The sequence below is a fragment of the Bactrocera oleae genome, chromosome 5, assembly GCF_042242935.1.
Source record: "Bactrocera oleae isolate idBacOlea1 chromosome 5, idBacOlea1, whole genome shotgun sequence".
NCBI classification, from domain to species: Eukaryota; Metazoa; Arthropoda; class Insecta; order Diptera; family Tephritidae; genus Bactrocera; species Bactrocera oleae.
In genome coordinates, this window is record NC_091539.1 from 62456447 (window position 1) to 62474170 (window position 17724).

A 17724-nucleotide genomic window follows, 5' to 3' on the forward strand; every position below is an offset into this window, starting at 1 on the left:
CATAAACCTTTTTAACTAGCTTTTAATAAATTTTTCCTTATATTTTGTTTTACCTCAATTTTTATTTTGTTTATTTCAAATTTATTGTCCATTATTTTTATTTTCATTTTATTTAATTATTTTAAAATTAGTATTAATTTAATTTTTGCTAGTATTTTTATATTTCTTTAATTTTTTACCAGTCATAACTGCATTCGAACTTGCAAGTGTTATTCTATTCATTTATTAAAGTGCGACTGCTTGCCACCACACGCCAGTCAAGCGAACTGCAATAGCCGCCAACCGCCTTTCAGTCACTTGACATGCCAACCAGCGAGCCAGTCAGCCATCAGCCAGGCTAAACTGAGCTGAGCCGAAGCTAAGCGTTTGAACGACTAAGCAAGCAAGCAAAAGTCAAATACAAAAGCCATACTAAACACATAGCATATATAAGTATGAATGTAAATATGTATATATGTATGTATTGCAAGTGCCATGCCATGCCAGTGCAGGCCAACCAATAAATTGTTTGCTGTTTGATTGCATAACTTCTGGTTTTCTGCAATTAATATTGTGCCAACAAAAACAACACTCGGACAGGGGTGTTCAACAACACAAACAGTAACAATACAACAGCATAGTCACAACATCAATTATAGCAAAACAAGAAACTGAAAAAAAACAATAATTATAATTTTGAAAAAAAAAAAAAATTGAAAAAATAAAATGCAAGAAATTTCCAACCTTCAGCAGCACAACAACAACAACAAAAAAGGTAGTCAGTCATCAGCATATCCAAAGAGAATACAAATAAATTAAGTAGTCGAGGCGAGTTGCAGAAAAAAAAACAGACAACAACAACAAAAAACAGCTACAACAAATATACGCCACCAACGAGTAGGAAGCGTTGGCAGGCAGGCGGCAGCGTGTTTCAAAGTGAAAAAATTAAGAATTTTTGTGTGTGTATGTGTTTGTGTAAGAGTGCACATTGTATACGACGCGGCAAATCTTGTTTCACATTTTCTGCGTGCTTTTATTTTCGCACATTGCTGTTGTTTTTGTATAAATAATTCATATGCGTTTGAGCGCAGAGCGCAGCGTTCTGGCGCAGTGTTGCGCAATCTAAATGTCATAATTGCAAATAAATATAGATATTTTTATATACGTATGTACGTCCGTCTGTATATTAACGATCTTGTTTTAATTTTTATGTGCATGTGCTTGTAATTAAATTCAAAACGCGGAGGCGTATGGAAAAAATTATATATCTAATAACGCAATACGCCGCTTTGTAACGGTTTTTTCTTCCGTTCAATTTTAAACACATTTTTATATCTGATTTTCATATTGGAATCCCGAAATTTCGGGATATGATTTTCGGGATCAAAATTTCGAGACCATTTTTTAAACCCAGCTCGTCATTTCAGAGTAATATTTTCGGGGTTGCGGAATTTCTAAAAATGTATTTACACCTCCATATATAAGGGTGGGTTTTTTTAATAACTTCTAATAAAAATCTGAACAGTCTCTACTAAGATATTTTATAAGATGTAATGCAATATCAAGTCCCGAATAAGTACTACTCAATTATTACCGGACAACGGATTTGAAACCAGAACTAATTTTCACAGAAAACTGCCGTTATGGTATGTTCTAGAGCCACAGTACGAAAAATCGCCATTTCAGCGACTTTTTTAAATAAGAAACCGTAAAATAAATTATATATTTTTTATAATACAATACGTATTTTTTAAATCGCTCGGGATCCCGAAATTTCGGAATATGACTTTCGGGATCAACATTTCGGGACCAGTTTTTTGTAACGTATGTAACTCGATTTGTTGAAAAAGGCTTATGGGATTCTAAAATTTTAAAATGCACTGGATTTTTCGCAATTTTTACCTTAGTGAAGTTGGGTTAATTTTTCGGTTTCTTCGGCCAAGAAGGTCGTAATGCCAGATGAATTGCGATTCTCATTAAAAAAAATTACCTAAGAATGAGATATATATATACATGCTTTTATCTTTTTCAACTTATTTAGTTCTCATTTTCTGATTTGTACCCAAAATTATTGAGGATTCCCAAAATGTATTTCGAAAACAGGTTTCAAAAGTTTTGCAGTTTTAGAATCTTCAAGAGATTTCTTCAACCATTTTATTGTCAAGCTCATATAAATTCTATTCATATTCTCTTCTAAGGAAGAAATGTTCAATAAATTTCTTGAAAATCCAACTTTTTATAAAACATGCTACAGCAATCATAATTACTGCTAGTACTTCTAGCTAGTACTTCCGCCTACATGCTTTAACAGCCTGTGACTTTGCTGATATTTTATGCAAAAACATTTTCCACCGCCCTATAACCCTCAACTGCGCCCTTACAAAGCATCACGACTTTATCGGTTTTTACATAGAAATTATTAATTCTTGTTGCTTTTGTTGGTGTAAAGCGCGTACACACACACATACAGGCTGCATTCACTTTGCGACGTAAGCTTTCCGCAATCTGAGTGAATCTCACGATCGACAACAAACGGCGCGCAGCAACGCGTAACGAAGGCAACAACAACACCAGCAGTCAAAGGTACTCGTACAAGCACACACGAAATCATTGTAAACGTTGACATATTGTTGTTGTTGATATATTTACCAGTGGTTGTCATGCTGCTTGCGTTGCCATGTACACGCGTATGTATGTACACCAAAGCGCATAACTGCCGCTTGTTGGTGTTTGTGTTATTGTTGTTGTCACTGCAATGACAGTTGTAGCTTGTGATGTTGAGCAAAACGACAGCAACAACAAGTACAAGCAAACAGCCAGCACAGCGTGCGCCAACAAAACGCGCCCCGCCGCAGTGGGGGCGACGCGGCGCGGCGCGTTACGCTGGGACTGTCGCGTTTCATATCCGCATCTGCGATTCGTTTCATTCTGAATTTTTTTGCGGATCGCTTGGATGCTTTTTTCTATTTCACATGCATATATACAAATATACATGCGTATATATGCAAACGCGTGTGTGTCATTGCATCGCGTTATGTGTATACAAGTGTGTGCGTGCGCCGATTGCGATCTGCGTCGCTACTTGTTTGTATGCGTTCGTGTTCCGTTCGCATTGGCCTTGGCCTTGAATCAAACAGATTTGGCGTTGTTGTTGTTGTTGCATGGGCTCTTATTATTCATTTTCGTTGTGACTTCGTATTTTTTTCGTTTTCGTTTGCATTTCGCTTTGGTGTTTCGGATTTTTTGCTTTTGCGCGCACTCCACTGCACCGCTCCACCGTGCCGCGCCGCTCAGCGCACGATCACCTTACGCGCGAGCTTTTATGAAAATTCTGTTTGCATTTTTCCCCTGTCAATATATTGTTAAGCACATTGTTGTTGTACGCTCGCCCGCATGCTGCATACTGTGCGAAACGGTGTTTCTTTTATTTTTTTAATCTTTTCGTTGTATTTGTATGACGATCATGCCCAGCATACGAGCGCGAATGTGCAAAAACGTACTGTATATGTGTACACACATATGTAAGTACACAATTTTTAGTTTTTTGCATTTTCTATATTTGCATTCGTATGCGTGCGCGTGTACTCAACATTTGCGCATTCTTTGCCGCATTAGTTACGGTGATCTGCTTTGCTGACGCGTTGCAAAATAGCGAAACACTCGCCGCAAACTGTCGAACACGGCAGTGAGTTGGAAGTAAAGGAAGCTGCTGGGGGTGCAATTGTTTGGGGCACTTGGTTTTTCAAAGATGTTTTCTAAATTTTTAAATTTTCTTTTTTAAAATTGAGTGTTTGTTCTTTATTATTTTTCGAAATTTTAGGTTAAATAGCCTTCAGTCAATTAGTTAACACAATTAAGTTGTTAATTGAGACTCAATTTAGCTTGTACAATCAGAGCTTCAGTAAGTTGAAAAATAGTTTTTAAGTACGGCTACGATTTGCTTATGAATATTTCCGTGTATATAAAATATATATCAAATTAAGTTAAATTATTAATTTAATACCTATACAATCTTTCTCAACCGATAAAATTGCGTATTGACTCTAATTTGGTCGTTTCCTCAACTCTCTCTCTTTTTCTCTCTAATTAGAAACACTTCACAGCGTTGTATGGGAGTTGAGCACTCTTTGGAAACTTTTTTTGGCAATTAATTATTGCTCCACTCTATCGTCAATTAAAAACAAGTAAAGACTGAAATTATCTTAACCGCTCAATTAAGAGCCGCATCAGTTCCAAAACTACTTTACATAAATTTACTTATTTTTTCAAAACCTCTAATTTCCATAATAATAAAATACGAACGAAATATGATCGAAAGGAAAAGCATTATTATTAATAAAACTATCAATATGCAATTGATAATCATAAAATCTAATGAATATACTCGTATATATTTACCTATATGTATGTATGTATATATTTTAAAAATTTATATATTTTAAAAATTTATACATTTTAAAAAGTCAACTTCAATTAATGTGTATGAGCAGCTGAGATTCATGAAGATCGTAGCTATAAATTTTCTCATAACGGATTTATTTGGTGACCCAGTAAGAAAAAATTATGATCCTAGTATAAGTGCCAAGCCAGAGCGGAATAGCAAATAACTACAAAGCTGACGAACTGGCAAGAAATGGCACTCTAGCCGCTCTATCAGTAAATCACTCTATTCTTGCGTTCCCCTACTGGCTAGATGGCGGGAGTTTGGACATCACTGGACTCCTATTGGTTTTTGCGCTGTCGTAAAATCCTTTCCTTTTACCCAAAGTCAATCGCAAGAAAACAAGTGAGCTCTTTGTACTTAGCAAGGTTTGACTCTTCCTAGTTTTTTGGGTTTTAACAGTCATTGCCTTATCGGTTTCCATGCTGCGCGGTGGATAATCTTACCAAATGCCAGCTGTAGAAGCTGTTTGGAAGAAGACGAGGTAAAAAAATTTCAACACTACCTTTTTGACTCTGTTAAGTCTAAGCTCTTAACTTATTCATTCCAACCTACTGATCAAAAAACTCTCTACCTATGTTTCTATCTAATCAAAAAACTCTTTGACCTGTATTAAGTTCGACGATAATATTGTTGAGCACTGAATAGAGTAGTATTATTAAGAATACCCCAAAAAAAGTATATCAGTTATTGAAGCACCTCTTTATGTGACATAATAAGCGCATTTTATATGGTTACGTACATCGTTAACAGTAATTAAAACAGATTTTCGAAATAAAAAAATAAAAAATATTTTATAACCTTAAAAAATAATATTGTTGTATCAGATTCCAAACGAAAAACTTTAAACTATACTTTTGGCAGAACAAAAACGATTCTAAACGAAACGGAATATTTTTTAGCTAACTGCTAAATTTGAGGGATGGTTTTGTATCGAATAATTTTGGTAGTATTTTTGTTTTGGTAATATTACCTAATTTCAAACTCAAGGATGTTCTTAGACTAAATATTGAGTACTTTGAGTTCAAGTTAAGTACCTCACAAGCTCTCCTTATTTGAAACTTACTTCAAAACTGTTTTTGGAACAGTCTTATGGAAGGAAAGTAAGGCTTAATTTTGCCATTAAGAATTTTTATAACTTTTCCGTCCCGTATATTTTCCTGCAGGCCATTTTAATGAACGCAGCACGCAAACACGCCGCTATTCGCCTTCGCTTTAAAGGGTGTGTGTGGTATAATTGCAGTTGGCAAAATTAGCCAACGCAATCATTATGTAGCTAGTATCTGCGAATTGGCATCTCTCAAATTAAAAGACAACGCCGACAAATGCTAGATAATACAAAAACAACAAACAAAATCACATATGCATGAAAAGTGGTCGGGGAGAGCAGGTGTTTGGAGCGAAGTATGTAAATGCGGTACGGCAAAACAGCCGCAAGTCGTTAGGGAGACAGACAATCAATGAAGTGATTGACAGCGCACAGACATTAGGCTAACGGTGTCGGAGGTGATGAAGCAAGCGCTAGCTGATTATATGCAGTATAAAGGTGTGTTTGCAAACTTGCACTGAACATTTTGCAATTTTTGCATTTTTCATATTTCAAAATTATTATTTTTAACTTTCGAAATTTTTTAAAAATATTTTTGAAAAACCGTTTTCAATGCCAAAACATTGAATTAGTTGCTGAACGCAGCTGGTTGGCAAAGCGGAAGTGCCTCTACACTTGCAAGCAGCAGTTGCAATGCCAATTTTAGAAAATTTCAGAAATAAACAAATTATTTAATAAAATATGGTGAAAATATTTCCTTTGTTGACTCACCTTAAACTAAAACACTCGCCAGTCGGGCGTTACCCGTCCAGCAATCCATAAGATAAAAATTTTGCTTGGCCGTGTTGCCGGTTTTTTTGTTGTTGCTGTGTTGCTTTTGTTGTAGTTTTCTGTAAGATGTAACCGTTACGCTTTGCCGTTGTTATTGCCGTTGTTATGATTTAGGTGCTAAACTGTTATTTTATATATTTCTTTACACAAGACAAATGATCTGCTGCATGAAATTTTGTTGCTTTTTTTACAGAGAACACACCTGTTGTTTTCACTTTTTTTATATAAAATAATAACTGTTGTATTTGTAATTAGTTTAAATTTTTAATGGTTTTCATTTGCACATAAATGTAAGCGCAAGCTTTTATAAATTCACAATTTGTGAGAAAAAAGAAACAAAAACCGCAAGAAAGTAGTGTATGTGACATATATACGATAGTGTGAGAAAGAGAGCACAAGAGACATACGTTGTTGTAAGCAACTTTTATTAATGTTTTCGAGTTTTATACGACTTTAGAAAGCTTTTGTGATTTTGATTGTTCCGAAAACGAGCTTTCACTTTTTTAACAAAAATATAATATGAAATGAGCTTTTGATATGAAACAAGCTTTCATTATTTAAGTTACACTTTGTAAGAAATTTCACTTTGTATGAGCTTTAACTACAAAAGAGCTTTCACTTCAAAATAACTTTTACTTCAAATGAGCTTTCACATCAAATCAGCTTTCACTTCAAAGAAGCTTATACGAAAAAATTATTTTATTGCCAAAAATTTATAACTAAGAAGAACTTTCACTTTAAATTTGCTGATTCTTGTATATTTCGTTTGTCAACTTTTAAATTTCGTACAGTACACGCTTTCAATTTGATTGATTTAATTTTGGGTTAATGCCGAGAAGTTAAATTTTTCATAGCCACTTTTTATGTTTTAAATGTATTTAAGTCCTTGAGAGTTTTCTTAAAAATTTTATACATTTAATTTGATTTGTTATTAGCAGTTTTTAGATATTTTTTGGTTATTTTTACGCTTAGCGGTTAAATTTTCCACAGTTGTATTCGAGTATGTTGTAAAGAAGGGAAGAGGCCAAAGTTGTTTATGTTTTTACCGAAAGTTTAATGCTTGTTTATTTGTATGGGGTGTTTGTTGTTTCTCTTTGAATGTTTAGACATTGAGTTTAAATTTGGAATTTTGACTTTTTTTGTGGTTTGGTATGAATTTTCTGCAAATAGAAGGGAAAAATTTAATAGTTTTATTTTTTTGATTCGAAATATTATTAAAATGAAATATGAGAATATTTTAATCATATATTGAAATATAAAATTTATGTATCAAATATATGCTTAAAAAAGATACACATTTTTTTTATCAAATATTACGTTTTTTTATATAATTAAATTATATAACAACTTTTTTATTTTAAGCACATAAATTGCTTTCAGTACATTCTTTCAAATGCCAAAATCTTTCAAATATATACAAATTTTTTTTTTTTTTCAAAAATTAGCTTTTTTATATAATTAACCATAACTACAAATGTTCGACTTAATTGGTTTTCAATTTTAAGCACATAAAATACTTTCAACTTCAGTTTTTCTAATGTAAAACACTTGCAATCATTATTTTCCCGCAAAACATGCCTAAACAACTTACAGCTTAAAGCTCCACTTGTGAAGCTTTCATTTTAATTTCACTTGCCTTCAGCTTTTCTGCGGCATACACTATTTTTAATGCAAAATTTAAGATGTTTACTTTCAATTGGCATTTAAAACTGCCGTACTTAAATGCGCAGCACCACCAACAGTCTGTCCCGCCCTGCGCTTGGCGGCGCTTCGCTTAATCCACGTGAATAGCTTGCGCGCAAATATTTCACAAAGTTCAAGTTTATGTAGCGCTCTACTCACACAAAAGGCAACAATAACAACTGAAAGTGTGCACTAACATAGTTGCTGGCGTCGTGACGGTGGGCGGTGGGTGCATGCATTTTGGGGGCGGCGGACTGGGGCGATTTGTGTTGCAAGCGCAGCATTCATTCAGACGACCACAGAAGCACAACTTCAAAACACTGAGCTAACCATGTCATCAACCTCGTTGATGCAACAAAAAGTTGAAAGAATAGCTAAGAGCGCGTTGAGCGCCACCACCGCCAAATGAGTGCGCTAGGGGAGTAGGGTGGTGAACAAGCGCAATGCCAGCAGTGAAAAGTTAGAAAGAGTAAGTGAGCGAGAACGGAAGAAAAGCCGGAAAAAGTTTTTAAAAAGTTTAATGTGCGGTGGCAAGTGCATAGTAATTTCACCGTGTATGTGTGTATGTAAGAGTGTGTATTTGTATGTGTTTAATCTTGCTAACTGTGTGAATGGCGCAGAGTGCATGAATGATTCTCGGTTCTACATTGCGCTTAGTCGTAAGCTGCCTCGGTATGTACGTGTGTGTGTATAGTGGCATTTATTTTTGCATTTGTATTTGTAAATCCAGCACAATGTGCGCATGCATAGCAAAAATGCATAGAAGTCAATTGAAAAGTTACTTTTGCAACATTGAAGTATTTATTGTTGGCAAGCGCAGCATCCTTGTGCAACATGTTGCTGGTTGCCAGTATATAATACATAAATACAAAAATGTTGCATCTATATATGGATATGTGTGTGTAAATGTGCTTGCAATGAAAAATGCAGCAGCAAGAGTAACTAAATATGTATATAACGGTAATATGAAGACTTGCCACTACCCTCATACGTAGACGCAGCCTTGAAAAACTTTTCATCACACATACATATACGTAAGTATGTATGGCCACGTCAGCTTTATAAAAGTCCGCTTTGTTGTTATTTTTGTTGTTCGTTGCTCTAGTTGCCAACACTATAATTTTCTTTGTTGTTGTCTGAGCCACTATTATGCCTGTTGTGAAAACTTTCACTATTTTAATTGCTATTTTATTGCACTCCACAAACTATATGGAGTCAGTGGCCACATACAGGAGCAATGTCGGTGGGTAAATATAAAAATAAAAAAAATCTGCAACTTTGCAAAACATCTTATCATCATAGTTGCCACCTTTCATTATTTCAAGGGCTTTTATATGAAAAGTTACTCATAATAACAGATTTAGAGCTTTCTCTCAAATGAATTTTGTTTTTCTTAAGCATAAATAATTTTACAGTGTTGCCACTTAATATAATTATATCAGAGTCATTAATGTATTCATATATGTATATGTATATGCATCTGAAGCTAAAACTAATCAAATAAATAAATTTTTTGCAAACAGAGTTGCCACATATTTACGTAAACACGAAAGAAAATTACATATATATAACCTCTTGAAGAAAAGAAAAAACCGATATGTTGCTAATTTGATTTGAAAAAGTTTTAATTTTGATTGCAATAAAGTTGCCACCTGAAAAAATATTTAAAAATATATAAAAAAAAAAAATAAAGTTCATTACATAAAATTAATTTCTTGATTTGATAATGTTTAAGTTAATTTTTCCAAATTTGTAAGGCAAAAGTTTCAAAGCTGTTATAACTGAGTCTAACAATTTCTATTTTATTTTTTCCTTACTGTACGAAAGTTAACAGTTTGTGAGCTTTCAGAAATTTATTTATTATATTTACATTATAATGTTTTAAAAGCTTTCGCATCAGTGCAATAATGTATATATATCGGTTTTTAGAAAGCCCACTTTTTTAGCAGAGTAATATGAGCTTTCGCGAATATTCAGCAATAAATTAAGAAAAACTCCTATTAGAAAGTTTTATGTTTCAACATTTCCGAAATATTATAAAAAAAATCATCGCTTCAAACTTAAGACATTTTTCACCTCTGCTTAAAAGCCCCGACGCTTATTTCAAATCGGAAATGTGAATAAATGAGTATATAATTTTTCGCGTTTTCGTACAATATGTACTGTTTTTTATATTATGAAAGTTACCAGTTTCAGAGCTTACACAAAACTTTCATGTTCCAATATTTGAAAAGCTTTTTTATCAGTTCTATAATGTTTTTTGATTTTCAAACACGTACTTTTTAAGGTGAGTAAGAAAAGCTTTCTAGAATATTCAACAAAAAATAGTGAAAGCTCTTATTAGGAAATTTAGATTTCAATGATTTCGAAATATTATAAAATGAAACAAAAAAATCGCTTAAAACTTAGAATTTTTCTCATCTCTACTTAAAAGATCGAAAGCTTTCATTTCAAAAATGTTTATCCTTGACTTTTTATTCCTATCTTTTATCACACCTTTTTGATTTACCTACATTACACGCAACCATTCAATTGAAGCGTTTGCTAGTTTCAATAGAATAGACGCACCCAAAGCCAATGTAGCCAAGGGAGCCAAGGGAGCTTCAAACGAACTACAAAGCAACAAAGTTCTACTTATGTAGATCCTCATAAATAAAATCAAAGCACGTTCCAAGTAATCTACATACACACTCTAACCAAGTTTTGATTGACTACAAATCGCTCGTCTGACTGCATTGCGACGCATTGAGTGGCCGACGGAACGTCTTGGTCACATTGCGAAAGCGACTTGGCAGCTTTAACGTCGTGTAAGAACCACAGGTGATTATGACAGCCAAACAATACGAGATGGGTCTGGAGAGGGTGGTGAAAACGAGCCAAAGCAATGCATTCGCAGACTATACGACAGACAAGTAGACAGCTGGAAGCAAGCAGGCCGGTCGGTTGATAAGCAGGTAAATGTATAAATAGAAATTACGATTGCGAGACGACGGAGGCTCAACACCTGACAACTACATAAAATAAGCAATTGCCTTCTGTGAAATTGGCACCACAAAGAAAATGGTGAAAACTATGCTTGCGAGACAACAACGTCAGGATAGACAAAAAAAAAAAACAAAAGACATAACTTGCAACATCAGCTGCGACTCAGTTTCGAGTACGACTTTGAGACTGAATTCGTATAGTTGGCTGAGACAAACACGCCTGCAATGGAACACATAGCTTAGACATGCAGACGACGATTGTTTGCTAAGATAGATACCTCAACGTGTCTACAAATTGTTGTGTGTTATGCATGGCAAAGTGAGCGGCGGAAGGTTCGCAAGGAGACAGGGAATTCGCAAAAGAAACATATGGCACTGTGTTAGGTGTCAGAGGTCAACACATGTCGAATGCGCGCGCGAGTCGAGGAAATAACGAGCTTGAAGACAATAAGCAGGCAGGCAGAAAGGCACAGATTGTGGTAGTGAGGCAATAAGGCAGAGAATGGGAAAAATTATTATTTTTTTTGATTGTAGTCAAATTTTTGAACTATTCTACGAACATTTGTAAGCTTTGGACTTTTTTATATAATTTTAATTGACGTGATATTTTCACAAAATTTGGCATAGTTTATTTTTCAAAACAGCGCTTCAGTTTCCGAAGAAATTGTTGAGATCGGACCACTGTCGAACTCAAGTTTCTATATGGAAAACTCTTTTTTTGACAAGGTATCTTCACGAAATTTTGCACGAATTATTGTACAAAGCAACGGTAAAATCTACGAAAAAATTACTAAGATCGGAATACTATAGTATATAGCTGTGATACCAAAGCTTTTTTATTTGACAAGATATCTTCACGAAATTCGACATAGGTTATTGTCCAAAGCAATGCTATAATCCCCAGAAATATTGTTTAGATGGGACCACTATAACATATAGCTGCCATACCAAGTGAGCGATCAAAATCAAGGTAAGACCTTTTTATATGTTATTATGCTATAGATAAGCACTTATGAGGGGTATTAAGCTTCTGTGCAGCCAAAGTTAACGTTTTTATATTATTATATATTTACTGTTTTCTAGAAATTATAAGATATTTAATATTTCTTCTTGATTGTAGTTGAGTAAAAATTCCACACATTTTGTAAAATTTTCTTTCTGTTTTAACTGTTTTTGCATATTTATTTATTTTTTTTATTTCAAAAATATTTTATGATTTTGTGACCGTATACCACTTAAAACAAGGAATCACATTAGTCCTTCCTTCCATTATTTAATTTTATTATTATTTATTTGTTTCTATTTTTGTTGTTTTTACATATTTTCGCTTGTTGTTTTTGTTTTTATTTTATTTTCCTTTTCAAACATTGTACTCCTACACACACATACAGCTCCACCAACTCCACACACCGCGTAACTGCCCCGCAACCGCATTCGAAAGGAATATACATAAAAATAGGAAAGCAGCAGTAACGGAATAATGCCAAAGCAACAAACAAAAAAGAAAACGACAATAAAATAACAGCAAATCACCACAACTGCAATGAAGCCAGGCAAAATGAAAACGAAAGCAAAAATATGTTGCATAGTGAAAATAGCATGGAATGCGCCATACGTTGCGGCGCTGCACGAAGAAGGGGACTGGAGGGCGGCAATGGTGGTAATGGCCGATTTAAATGTGTTGGTGGCAAAATATGCAGCAGGATACGCGCATATCTTTGCAGCAATACATAAATTGGTGGGTGCCTCGGCAGTCAGGCAGTCAGGCAGCTAGTCTATGCGACGGTGAGTACGTCAAAAAAGGTTGAAACGTCAAAGTTGCAGACACCAAACTTCGCTGTGGCGGTTTGAAACAGCAAAGGCAGCGTGTGGCAGTGTGCGCTTGTTGCCACTGCGACACTCAACGTGAGCGGAGTTGTTTTTTTTTTTTTACCTACATACATGCATATGTATAAATGCCTCATATATTGCAATTGTACATATGTATTTATGTTTGTATGTGTGTGTTTTTGTTTGACATTGCAACGTCATTGTGCAGCGCATGTGGCATGTATGCATGTTGTGGGTGCAAGCTCGCGCGCGTGCAACCCGTGTGGGTGGAGGTGCATGCGCAGGTTGCACTGCTTGCTTTATGTTGCATTTATCACACACACACACACATGTACAGTTATTTACAGTTAAACCGTCAGGTCGGTCTCCGCGTTTACTTTTCCTTTTTCTTCATTTGTTGCTAAATATTTGCAGTTAATTTCTTAGTTTTTATATTTTATACCGCTATTATTCCCTCGCCCTTTCCTTCTGCGGCCATCGCGCTCTCTGCTTATTTATATGAGTAGCTATCGCTTCCTTTTATCGTAGTAGTTTTTATTGCTGTTGCTGCTTTCGTCGGCGTTATGGCTGTCGCTGTTGTTGTTTTTGTTGTTGCGCAGACAATTGTTTTTTCAATTGCTGTTTTTGTTGGCTTTGGTAGTTTTCATTGTTACCAATTTCGTTGGCGTTGTTGTTGATATACATAAACACTTTCATCGTTGTTGTTGTTGTGGTTGTTGTGTCTAGCAGTCGGTTTTGTTATGTCGTTGAGGCAATTAGTTATTAAGTTATCATTCATTTAAGCATTTTATAACTTGCGAAAAAATGTTTCTGCTTTCATTTGGCTTTTAAGTGCTCTATGAGTATGGTATTCGTGGAAGATGTGATTTCACTCGTCTATTTAATAAGATATTAGATTAATAATTTCTTGTAACTGTATATAAGTTAATTATTTGCGCTTTCACCGACAGTAAAATATTTCATAACTCAGTTGAGAATTGGTTGATACTCGAAATAAACGAAAGAAATTTGATTCTGCATGTTTTTGAATTGTTTCTTGTAATTATTATCGGTTCCAGCTTCCAGCTTCTGCGATTTAGGCAAATAATAGCTGAAGCTTATATCTTACGGGAAAACTTACTGTGGGACACCTATAGACCAATGACTAATCAACTAACCTACGAAAATCTCACGTTCGGTTAGAAAGCCTAATAGTTTCAGTTCGGCCAAGGGCAGACATTTGCAGGGCTCTTCAAGTCACTTTAAGCTTTACGGTGGAATAGTATTTGAATACATATTAAAACTAAATATGTCTAGTGGCCTCTCTGTGTTTAGTAACTCTCACATCTCAGCATTTCTAAGAAAGGAAAAAATTGAAAAAGTTTTTAAGAGTAAAAACTTTCTTTAGCTCTAAAAATAAACCTTACTCTATATTCACCAACAGTCTTCTGAGTTATATCCCCACTCAGAAGTATATATACTTCTTTCGGGGCAAACCCCTCAATCCCTAAAAGCCAAAAAGAGATCATGAATTGTAAGAAAAGAATGTTGATGTAATATGAAGCAGAACCGAAAATTATTGTGGATAAAGTCTCGTCGCTCAAGGATCGCTTTGTGGTCGAAGCAGAAGATGTTTAATTGAATTTTGTGGAGAGGAGCGTTGGTGTGGTGCTTTAAGGGGAGGCTTTTCTCATTTAGCCAATGAATTTAGCGTTCTTGGGGACTCCTATTCTATTTCAGAAGTATTAGTCGAGTTCTAGGTAATATCTCACCTACAGATATCAAAAGCTTCAAGGACTAATGACCTCAACGTTCTTAGAGAAAACCTGCCCGAAAGTTTCCGAAAGGTAATCAAATCGCATTTCATGCCCATAACTCTCTAACTCTCAGCTTTAAAGCTCTTTGCTGAGTTTTGCGTAGGCTTTCATGGTAAAAATTCTGAAAAAGCTCGACCCGTCTTTTCAAAAAGTTGTCTATTCCTTTTCCACATTAAACTTGCAACAGCTGTTCCTCGGTCGCATCTTACAAGTATTATATATTGATTATTTTTCTGCACCTTCAATAGCGGTTCTTACATACTTTCGCCCGTTTGCTTTGTGCATGTGCCGTATATAATTTGAATTTTTATTTTGGTTATTGTCCTTTTGCTACTGTTTCTACGTTTGTTATTCTTGTTGTTCGCTTATTTCCATTAAACTTCATTCATTTTCACTTTTTTCGCTTCCCTTTCCCCTGTGAATACTTCATAGCTGTGCATGTGTGTGTTTGTGCATTTGTTGTTGCTATTTATTCCTTATTCTGCTGCAGCGCGTCATTCCTTATCGATCGCTGTCTGGCTGTCTGGTCATAAGTCTGGAAATGTACACTTTCGTTGTTACTTTGACTGCGGCTTGTTGTCGCTTGTTGCTGTTGTTATTGTTGCCGTTGCCATCGTCACCAGTGCAGTGTCGCATGCTTCACCAATTCCTCAACATTTCACAACGAGACGCCCGGTCGACCTTAACCCTGGAAATAGCAACACCACATACCCCCTCCATCAGCGCTCCTCCATACGACGCTACCCCTAACCACACTCCTGTGTCTTTCCATCTTACCGCTTGCCTTAGCGCTTCGCTCTTTGCACCAAACCCACCTGCTGCTACTTTAATGCGGCACTTACGTACACAGGCGTACCTGCCGACCCCGCTGACTGGCCGTGTCGCTGAGAAAGAATTATGAGATGCAACGACAGCGGCCCAGCCGCCTGCCACAGCGACTCGAGTGCTAGTCAAGTGACGGCGACAGACAACCGACGCGTCGCCGCCGAGCCGAAAGAAAACCAAAGTGTTGGCGGCGGTTGGTGGTATGAGTGCAGCGGTGGCATGGTTGATGACAACAAGTGCAGCCGCGTCGGCCGAGTTGCAGCTGAAGTCATTTGTAGCATGAACGCCGCCGCTGAATTGTCGCAAGGCGCGTACAACGCAGTAGAAATGAAACGAAATGATGTAAGCATAATGACCAGGAGTAGGGGAGTGCAGAAGTACTTTCGTTTTTATTTTTGCAGACCTTGCAAAAAAATAACTGCAAAAAATGCACAACAACAACAAAAAAGCAAAAAAGGCAAGAAGGCATACACATGCAGCTATTTCATGCCGCAAGCAGGACAATGGTGTTGTTGCACCAGCAAGGAGCGGCATTGCATTCCACGACATTTCGTTAACGGTAATTTTGTGTGTGGACACAACGGTGTGACAAATGAAGACGCAATCAGCGATACAACCCTGGAGAGGAGCTGGAGTGTTGTTAAAATGAAAATTGACGGAAATGCGTAAACGAAAGAAATATGTATAGCAAGTAGCGGAAAAAGGGTATGATGCATAAAAATATAGATACAATTTGAGTACATACTTGGGCAGATTGTGTGTATCTAGTTAACAGATAAATTTGCTAAAATTCTAGAAGTAGACTAATAATTTTATACTCGGAATAAAATAAATTAAGTTTGTCACGAAGTTCGTAATGCTCAGAAGTAAACATCGGTTTTTGAGTTATCGATCTGAAATTTTGCACATGTCCATTTCTTACCAAAAATCCGCTTATTTGCCGGAACTTCCGTTATCGGACGCTAGAGGATATGGCTGCCCTACAAACCGATCGATCAATATTTAATCGTTGTATGGAAAACATTTCTACTTGTCAAGATATCTCCACGAAATTTGGTATGGTTTATTGTCCAGAGCAACGCTACAATCTCCAAACAAATTGTTCAGATCGGATCACTATAGTGTATAGCTGCCATAGAAACTGACCGCTCAAACTCATGATAATGATCTTCTTATACCTTTTAGGCTGTAAGAAATTAACCTGTTAAGAGTATTAAAACTTCGGTTCAGCCAAGATTATCGTTTTTACTTGTTCTACCATAAGTCGCCCAACTTAAGGTGAAGTTACTAAATAACTCTATTGTGCAGATCTACAAATTAGTGCTCTGAAAAAGCTGACTCCTATCTAAAGTTCATATAATATGAACCAGTGGAGAATTACAAATATAATCCAAGATCGAATGAAATTGAATTTTTGTTTGAGAAGCAACCTATTTAGTTTTATATAATATTACCTGTAAAGCAAGCTAACCTTCGGGACCAAACAAAAAAGTACAATTGACGAAACTGAAAATATGTATTGTAGGAGTTCTAGCAACTCTGATGGAGATAAAAGTAGTGTCTACAATTTCTGTTATTAATACATATCAAATAAGCTCAACTGTCACGAATATTACTAACTATGTATATATGAGAGTGTAGAACTGTGAGAGTAACTGTTTATTAAGTTACTGCATAATTTCAGTCTCTATACAATGTGGAGGTACTTTCGTTATGTTGCTCCCACTTTCTATTCGGCAAAATTCAGAACATTGGAACAAAGCTGAACTACAAACGCTTAACAACCAAATTATTGCTGTCTGAGGAAACTCATCGAGAAAAATATATTGCTTAACCCTATTATCTACCTGGAAATATAATCTATTAATTAATACAATACTCTAAGCGCCTTTTAGTTCATTATATTCCAAGAAGATTTTATTTGGTTGCTAAAGAGTGCTCTCCTTTCCATGCTCTAATGACATAGGAATTTTCTAACTTATCATAAAGGGTTCTCGAGCCCCATTTCTACGGGGTCAATAGTCAATATAAAGATTTGCACTATTAAAGATCGATGGAAAGAACCTTGAGCCATTCATTTCCGATTCTTTTTTTTTATTAATTTTCAGATTTTTCTTTGCCGGTGTAAGTCGAAATCGTTGAGTCATATAGAAGATGTTTTTTTTTCAATGGGCTCTTTTAGGAACTTACATACATATGTATATGACTTTGATCGACATATATTCCACTTGGTCAGACTTTGTGTTCATAATATTTATTGCGCAAGCAAAATTTGGGAAAGGTGGCGCCTCAACTACATGCCATGAA

General features: G+C 35.6%; 1 protein-coding gene across 3 annotated transcripts in view; it reads right to left on the bottom strand.

Annotated features, from left to right (window-relative positions):
- Window positions 1-17724, bottom strand: part of mamo (maternal gene required for meiosis) — a 363978-nt gene that overhangs the window by 299917 nt on the left and 46337 nt on the right. For all 3 annotated transcript variants that reach the window (XM_070110061.1, XM_070110062.1, XM_070110063.1), the window contains exon 3: window positions 6240-7459. The gene's annotated coding sequence lies outside the window, so the exon portion shown is untranslated. The remainder of the gene's footprint in view (window positions 1-6239; window positions 7460-17724) is intronic.